Source organism: Priapulus caudatus, unplaced genomic scaffold (assembly GCF_000485595.1).
Source record: "Priapulus caudatus unplaced genomic scaffold, Priapulus_caudatus-5.0.1 Scaffold1061, whole genome shotgun sequence".
Classification (NCBI taxonomy): Eukaryota; Metazoa; Priapulida; class Priapulimorpha; order Priapulimorphida; family Priapulidae; genus Priapulus; species Priapulus caudatus.
In genome coordinates, this window is record NW_014578122.1 from 90,952 (window position 1) to 98,449 (window position 7,498).

The 7,498-nt window shown below is 51.1% G+C and overlaps 1 long non-coding RNA gene across 1 annotated transcript in view; it reads right to left on the minus strand.

Annotated features, from left to right (window-relative positions):
• LOC106815199 overlaps positions 1-7,498 on the minus strand; it is a 24,789-nt gene that overhangs the window by 14,063 nt on the left and 3,228 nt on the right. The window lies entirely within an intron of this gene.

Genomic DNA, 7,498 nt, shown 5'->3' on the forward strand with positions numbered 1-7,498 from the left:
TGGGGGTAATTGTCCGGGGGGTAAATGTCCGTGGAGTAAATGTCCTGGGGGTAATTGTCCGGGGGGTGATTGTCCGGGGATAATTGTCCGGGGAGTGAATAGCATGGGGGAAGGGTAATTCCAGTACCGACCACTGAAGTTGTTTTCCTATTGTTTATAAGAGGTCGTGTTTCCAGCTAAACTATCGAATGTGTTGCTCTCTTTTAAACCATCTGTAAATAACAATGATACGCTATAGCTCATAGATGGTTAAGCTGGCTTATAATCCATATCACATCACATTGCGCGATCACAAACCACAAATGGGAATGTGAAGCCCAGGCCACACCAAGCTCACACAGTTCACGTAATGCCTTTTATTTTCTTTGCATTTTCTACCTTTCTGATCCTTCCTTCATCGACTAGTCTTATTAATCCGAAACTCGTGTAGTAAGTCATCATGTTGGCGGACACGTCGCCCCCACTTATACTAGATACGGCCAGTACCCCGGCCCTTGCCATGACCGGACAGGTGCGGTCTACATCAGCCGCCCATGTACCGGACACAACCCGCAGGAAGTCCGTTATCTTACACGGGTGTCTTGCCCGTTTTCCGTCCATCTGCTTTCACACATTCCTTTTCCGACATTTCTAGAGCATTTTAAGCGATTATAATTATTGTCGCCCATCGTCTGCCTTCGATTTTGTCTAATTCCTTTTTCTGTTTTTTTGGGTACTTTTCCCTTTATGGCTGGATGTTCCCGCGCAGACGTTCGTGCGGCATTTCAACTCATTTCGCCGCGCAAACTATACGGCCACACACGCGCGAAGCATTAGGTGAATTGTAAAGCTTCATGCTCTATCCGCGTGATGAAAATTGCCGCATGATTTTCTCATATTTTCGTGTTCTCGAATAGACTGTTATAACTTCCCCCCCACATATATAGGAGTTTGCACGGCGCATGCAGCAGCGGACATATATGCCGCGCACGGATCGCTCTACACAAAGTAGCACACAGCAATGTATGATGTATTATGTACTTACAGCGATATGTATTACACTACTGGTGTTTTGGACGAGTGACTGGTGTGTTAGGCCCAATCACACCAGAGCTATACGCTCATCACGATCGCCCCGTCCTAAAAAAATTTGCCCGAGCGTGGTGAGCGTGGTTGAGAGCGTGGCCAATTGGGCCCCAGCCGGGCCCAGCGCCGTGTGTACTACGATCTAATTACTCCATTCACTACGATCTAAGTGCGTCTGTACCCCGATCTCATTGCGCGTCCAACCAAGCTTTCACCACGCTCCAACACCACGCTCCCGCATGCACGCTTTGCCACCGGCGCGGGACTTGCCTTATTTTATTGCGGACCATCAGATCTGTTTGGTCGTCCGCGGAAAGGACGGGCTTGCACTGCGCCTAGCAACGACTCACCGCGCCTCAACCTGGCGCATCACGCGCCAGACTTGCGCTGGACCGATCAGTAAATTACCGCGCCGCTGTCAATACATCATTCATTGCTTCTGGCCGTGCCTGCTCAAGATTAACATCAAGATAATTAAGTACTCAACGATTATCAACTTAAATCAGATTAACATCAAGATTCTACGGACACAACATGCCGCCAAAAGAGCAAGGAGTGAGAGCCAGCAAATCTTTGTTGTCTTCTCTATCTTCTCCTCCTGTCCCTCACTCAGCACTGATGAGGGGCTTGGCAATCAAGTAGTTCGGAGGTCGTCCGTCTCGAACGAGAAACTGCAGGGGTAGTGTTCCTAATCCATTACGTGGACACTGAACTGGTAGAGTGGCCTCAGAGGAGCACCCCAAATTATACCCCCAAGTTTGCAGGACGTGATTCTGAGCGTAATAACACGTATGCGAACGTCACAACGGTCGCGTAGTTGTGAGCTGTGGGGCGTAGTTACAATTCGTAGTACAAACGGCGTCCTGGAGGCTTGGCGTAGAGACGCAACGATGGGTCGACTAGCGAGCTAGGGGAGAGTGTCAGGTCGCAGGAGACATCTCCACATGGATCGTCAGTAACAGCGTGATGAAAACGTATTGACCATCCCTGCTCGAGAACAGGCGGCGAGCACATTTTCACGCACCCGACACATTGCTTCGCGCATATCGACACTTAAGGTCGTTACTACGCCTCGATCTACGTGCGGTACTTACGCCTTCACGTCTCTTAATACGCCCGCACTCGCGCTGTATTTCCGCCACCGCTCCGCACCACGATCCTATTTTCGAACCATGTTTCAAAGTTGTGGCCACCGCTTTCAACCGCTCATGCTGGACTGCACCGCGCCTCGATTCACGAGCAGTACGTCCATATACGTCCATCACTGCGTTCTACACGTTTCCACCACGCTCTATAAGAGCGTCAGTACGAGCGTGACTGTAGTGAGATCGGGGCCCTGGTGCTGACGGGGCCGATAAGAGCTGGGTCTTGGCTTTTCTCAACAAAGGTCATGAAGACGATTACTGTTGCCGATTGCGCACATTGGCTGTTCGCGCGCGTGTATTGTCATAGGTGTATTAAGTGCACCTTTATTATTCGCATTCGTGATTTCGTTTTCAATCGGGTCTATTGTTAGGTCCCTGTAGCCATATCACAGTGTTTGGCCACTGGACACGCGAAAAAGCTTTGTCAGGCCCGCCAATTATTCTGGAGGCCAAATTACGAGTAATGAAACAGGGCACTATCATGTTCGTCCTTGTGTTTTCATTCAGTCATTATTAAGGTCCGACATCAATAATCCCTCTGTTTTCCTTGGCGCTGCTCGCTCGGCCATGGACTGTTTTATGCTTTTTTTGCCGGGGGCTCACAATTACAGGGACAAAACGCCACACTCGTTGTTATACTGTAGCTTGATTGGTAACCTACGACTCTCCCTTTGGACAGCACGAGAGGATCCCAGACGTGGTAGTCTGGTACACACTGGGGGACTTCTATGATGTCTTGGGCGGCCAGAACATTTTTTGAAAAATTACACACGCTCTGAGATGCCAATCTAGAGCTATTTCAGGAGTTACGTCCAATAGCTTACAACTAGCAACCACTTTGTGGGATGGAAAAGGAAAAAAAAAAATTATAGTTTCGTGTAAATTGACCTACATGTTAAAATGGTTATTGATGCGGCACTGGGGAATTCCTGTCTGTGTTGGAGTCGTGTCCAAAGTAAACTATGTATTTGTAGACATTACAACGACTCTTATCGTAGGGAAGCTTTAGCCTACACCCTGTATGAAATGTATATAGCTTTTTGTCAAACGTTAAACACAATATGACACGGTTTAAACACTGAGTGGTCGGACGAACGGCTGTACTTGCTGGTTGCGATGACTATAAGTAATTACGACGTGGCTTGTTCAGCATTACAGTGCATATTATGACATGATGTGTTAAAACTTGACTGACCAATTATTATTACTCTTACTGTGATAATTCAGCGGATTGATATATTACCCTAAATCTTCTTAATATTATTTTTAAAACAGGCTATACTGATCGTTTGTAATAAATACCAGTGATACTGTATGTTACATCCCAAACGTGAAATGCGCAGGAGGTAGAATTACTTCACAACCTAAGTAGTAAGGCTAGATTAGGAAAAAAATCCGTTCAAATTAGTGGAAACAAAGTATGACAATTGGTTACACTTGCATACTTTTGTATGCTCTTTATTTAAAAGCAGAGACACACGCCGGTCCAACTCAACTTCGGCCGCCATCTTGAATTTAAAAATGGCCCCGGCCATTTCACGTTTAAAAATAGCATCATCTCGCGTTAATAATCTTCGTGACCAGGACTTGAAAATTGATGTGACAGACGTAATTTGGCTTACTAGTTCACGTACAACACCGTCGATGAATGTATCAGGCGAGGGGGTTTTCGGCTCGGTCCATTTTCATTGAAGTCAAAAAAATGGGCCGCCGTCAGTTCTTAAAAATAGCCTAATCTCGGTTCAATTAATCTTCGCGTACAGTACTGAAATAATTGGACTGAAGAGCGAAACTTTGGGCGGTACTTATTTTGACTACAACCAACGTGATGCATTGATCAAGGCTTTTTCGGCCACTCATGGAATTCAAAATGGCCGCCGTCATATTCATGTACTTAAAAATTTAGCATAGATTCCTCGGTTAATATCTTCATCAGACCTTGAAAATTTACTGGAAGACGTAATTGTGGTTGCCCCACTATTTAACAGTGGACAACAACGTGATGATTGATGCCGAAAGGGGGACGGCATCTCAAACGATGGCCACGCCATAAAAATTACGAAAACTTAGCAATGATTGATTTCCGTTCACGGAAAGATATATAGAGACGGCTGAAAAGTTGCACAATGGCGAGAGTGACATACCCATCCCGGCCAACACGTCGAGCACGTGCCGTATCCAACACGCGGTTGGAAACGATGGGACAAAAACACGCCATACTCTATCGCTTGGCTTCTAATACACGACATATTTCACACGTGCCGGTTTCTTCAAGTAAAACACGCGGTACGTGTACACAAGCAGTTCCAAACATCAACCTGCGCGGAGGCACGGCCGACGGCACGCACATAACGGATAGCCTATAACGCGCCGTCCGAGAAACCGCCGCACGCAGATAACGACGATAGTATATACCAGCGCACGAGCACGCTACGCACATAACAAGCAAAGCTATATCCAGGCGCAAGCCAGCACGCCGAGACATGAACAGGTAACCTACTACGCTGCGCGAGCCAGCGCGGGGGGGTGAGGCGGAGGATGAGCGCGAGGGAGGGGGTGCGGGCGGGAGCGAGCGCGCGGAGGCGGGGCGACGAGAGCGAAAGGGAGCGGCCGGCGGAGTGAGGCGCAGTGAGGGAGCGAGAGGGAGAGGCGGCGCGGGGGGGGGAGAGAGGCATGAGAGCGAGCGGAGGCGGGCGCGCGGCGAAGCAGGCGCAGAAGCGGGAGACGGTGAAGCGCGCGGGGCGGAAAGAGCGCGAGGAAAGTGCGGGAGTTGAGACGGGGCGCAGCAGAGCAAAACAGCACGCACAGAAAGAAGTACCTATAACAGACAACGCGGACGCCAACGCACATAAATAGAAGCTATATACAGCCGCCGCGGAGCAAACAGCACGGCAATATAAACAGGTACTATTACGCCGCAATGAGAACGGCACGCAGATAAAAACAGGGTACCTATATAAACAAGAAAAACAGCGCCACCGAGCACGCACGGAACATAGACGATAGCATACGCCACGTGAGAACGCGCACGCAACGCATCAATAACAGATAGCCTAGTATACCAGCGCGCGCAGCAACCGCACGACAACTAAAAGAGTACCTATACGCCCGCGCGAGAACGCACGCCAAATGACAAAGAAAGCTATAATACGGGCGCAGGACCAGCGCCACGCACCAGAACAGGTACTTATACGCCGCAGCCCAAAACACGCACGCACATACAAAAGCTATATACGCGCGGCGAGCACGCGTGACGCCCATAACAGGGTACATATACGCCGCACGAGAACGCAACGACATTACAGGTATAATGATGCTTGCATACGACTTGAAACCTTTATGACAAGACCGTAATTTGAGTTACTATTCATCCCAACACCGATGAGATGTGATCAAGGGCGGATTCAACAAATGGACAGCCGCACAATAAAAATTACAAAGCTTGAGCAATATTTCCTTTCACGGAAGACCTATAGAGACGCGTACAAAATTTGCCAAATGCGCAGGTAACGGCAATCCGGCAGTACCGACACGTAGCCGTATCAACACGCTGTATGAGAAAAACGATGGAAAAACCAGCATTATATTATCGTTGAGCTTCTAAAACACGCCATATGTCAAGCGTGAACGCGGGCCACCAGCGCACCTCATCTCCCCCCGGTCCGCCCCCAGCCGCTTCGCGAGCTGTTCCCGGCTGCCTCGACTCGCCGGGAGATGCTGGGCGATTGGCGGCCGTGGCCTAGGAGCCTTGGCGATGGGAGGGGATGGCCACGCCGTCCGGCCGTGGTGGTGGTGCTTGGCCGATGGCCCAAGGGGCGGCGATGCGGGATTGGGGCGATGGAGGCAGGCATAGGCGCGCCCGGGGGTTTGGTTGTCGGACTGCTGGGAGGGAGGAGCGCGGGGGCGTCGCGCCGGGCTGGTTCCTTCAGGTAAACGGCGACGGTGTACCAGCAAGCAGTTCCAAACTGCCACGCGCCGCGCGGAGCCGCACGCCAGCGCACATAACCAGATAGATATCACGCCCGGCAGACCGAGACACGCTCGCATCGACATAACAAGATAGATACTATACGCCGCACCGAGGCTGCGGCACGCAGAGACAAGCAGGAGGTGATAACGCTGCGGCAGCGGGGCGAGGGGGACGCCACACTAACAGGTACCTCATAGCGCTGCCGCGAGCAGGCGCACGCACATAATAGCTGACCGGCTACCGTCAATACAGCCCCGCGAGAACGCCCAGCATTGCACGCACATACACGGGATTAGCTATATGACGCGCACGCGGAGGCGACCGACCGCACATTAACAGGGTACCTCATCCTCGGCGCGACGAACGCGGCGCAGACTAAAGGATAGCGATTACCGCCCGCGACAGCACGACGCACACTCAACCAGGTACCTCATACCCGCGATGCGAACACGCACGCACGCGACTAACAGATAACGATAATATGACGCGCGCTGGGATGGCGACGGAACCGCATCAGGAGAAGAGGCATTACCTATCACGGCACGCAGAAGAGACCCAAGCACATGGATAAACTCAGAAGCGGAGTATTACGGCGACAGCAGAGCACGGCACGCATAATTAACAGGTTTACCTATACCGCCCGCGAGACACACCGCCGCAGATACACAGTACCTATAACCCGCGCGCCGAGGCGACGCACGGCAACAATAACAGATAGTCTATCCACGGCGTCCGGTCGAGATGACGCATGACCGGGCGACGAGAGGGCACTAAAGAGGATCGCCTGAGGAAATAGCTGATTATACGGGCGGGGAGATGCTGGGCTGGAGAACGCACGAATGCGCACCACTACACTAAGTACCTAATCAGGCGCCGCGAGAACCGCACGCACATACAGAAGCTAGTTATACTGCCGCGCCGAGGCACGCACGCACAAACAGGTACCATACGCCGCAGAGAACGCACGCGTACGCACCATACGAACAAGGTGATGATACGCTGTGCGGAGACACGCAACGCAGGGCATTAAATGGATGGCCTAGCTAGCAGGCCGGGTAGGAACGCACGCACGCCGCAGATGAACAAAGTGATCATACGCATGTGGCATCGAGGGCGAGTGCCACATGAGGACAGCAATAGCCTATTACGCGAGGCTGCGATTGGTGAGAACGCCACGGCACCGCACATAACAGATAGCTATATACGCCGCGCGAGCACGCGTCACGAATCATAACATGATACCGATACGCCGCGACGGAACGCAGCGAAACTACAGATAGCGCTATTTACTGCTACATAAAGATACCTATATTTGATG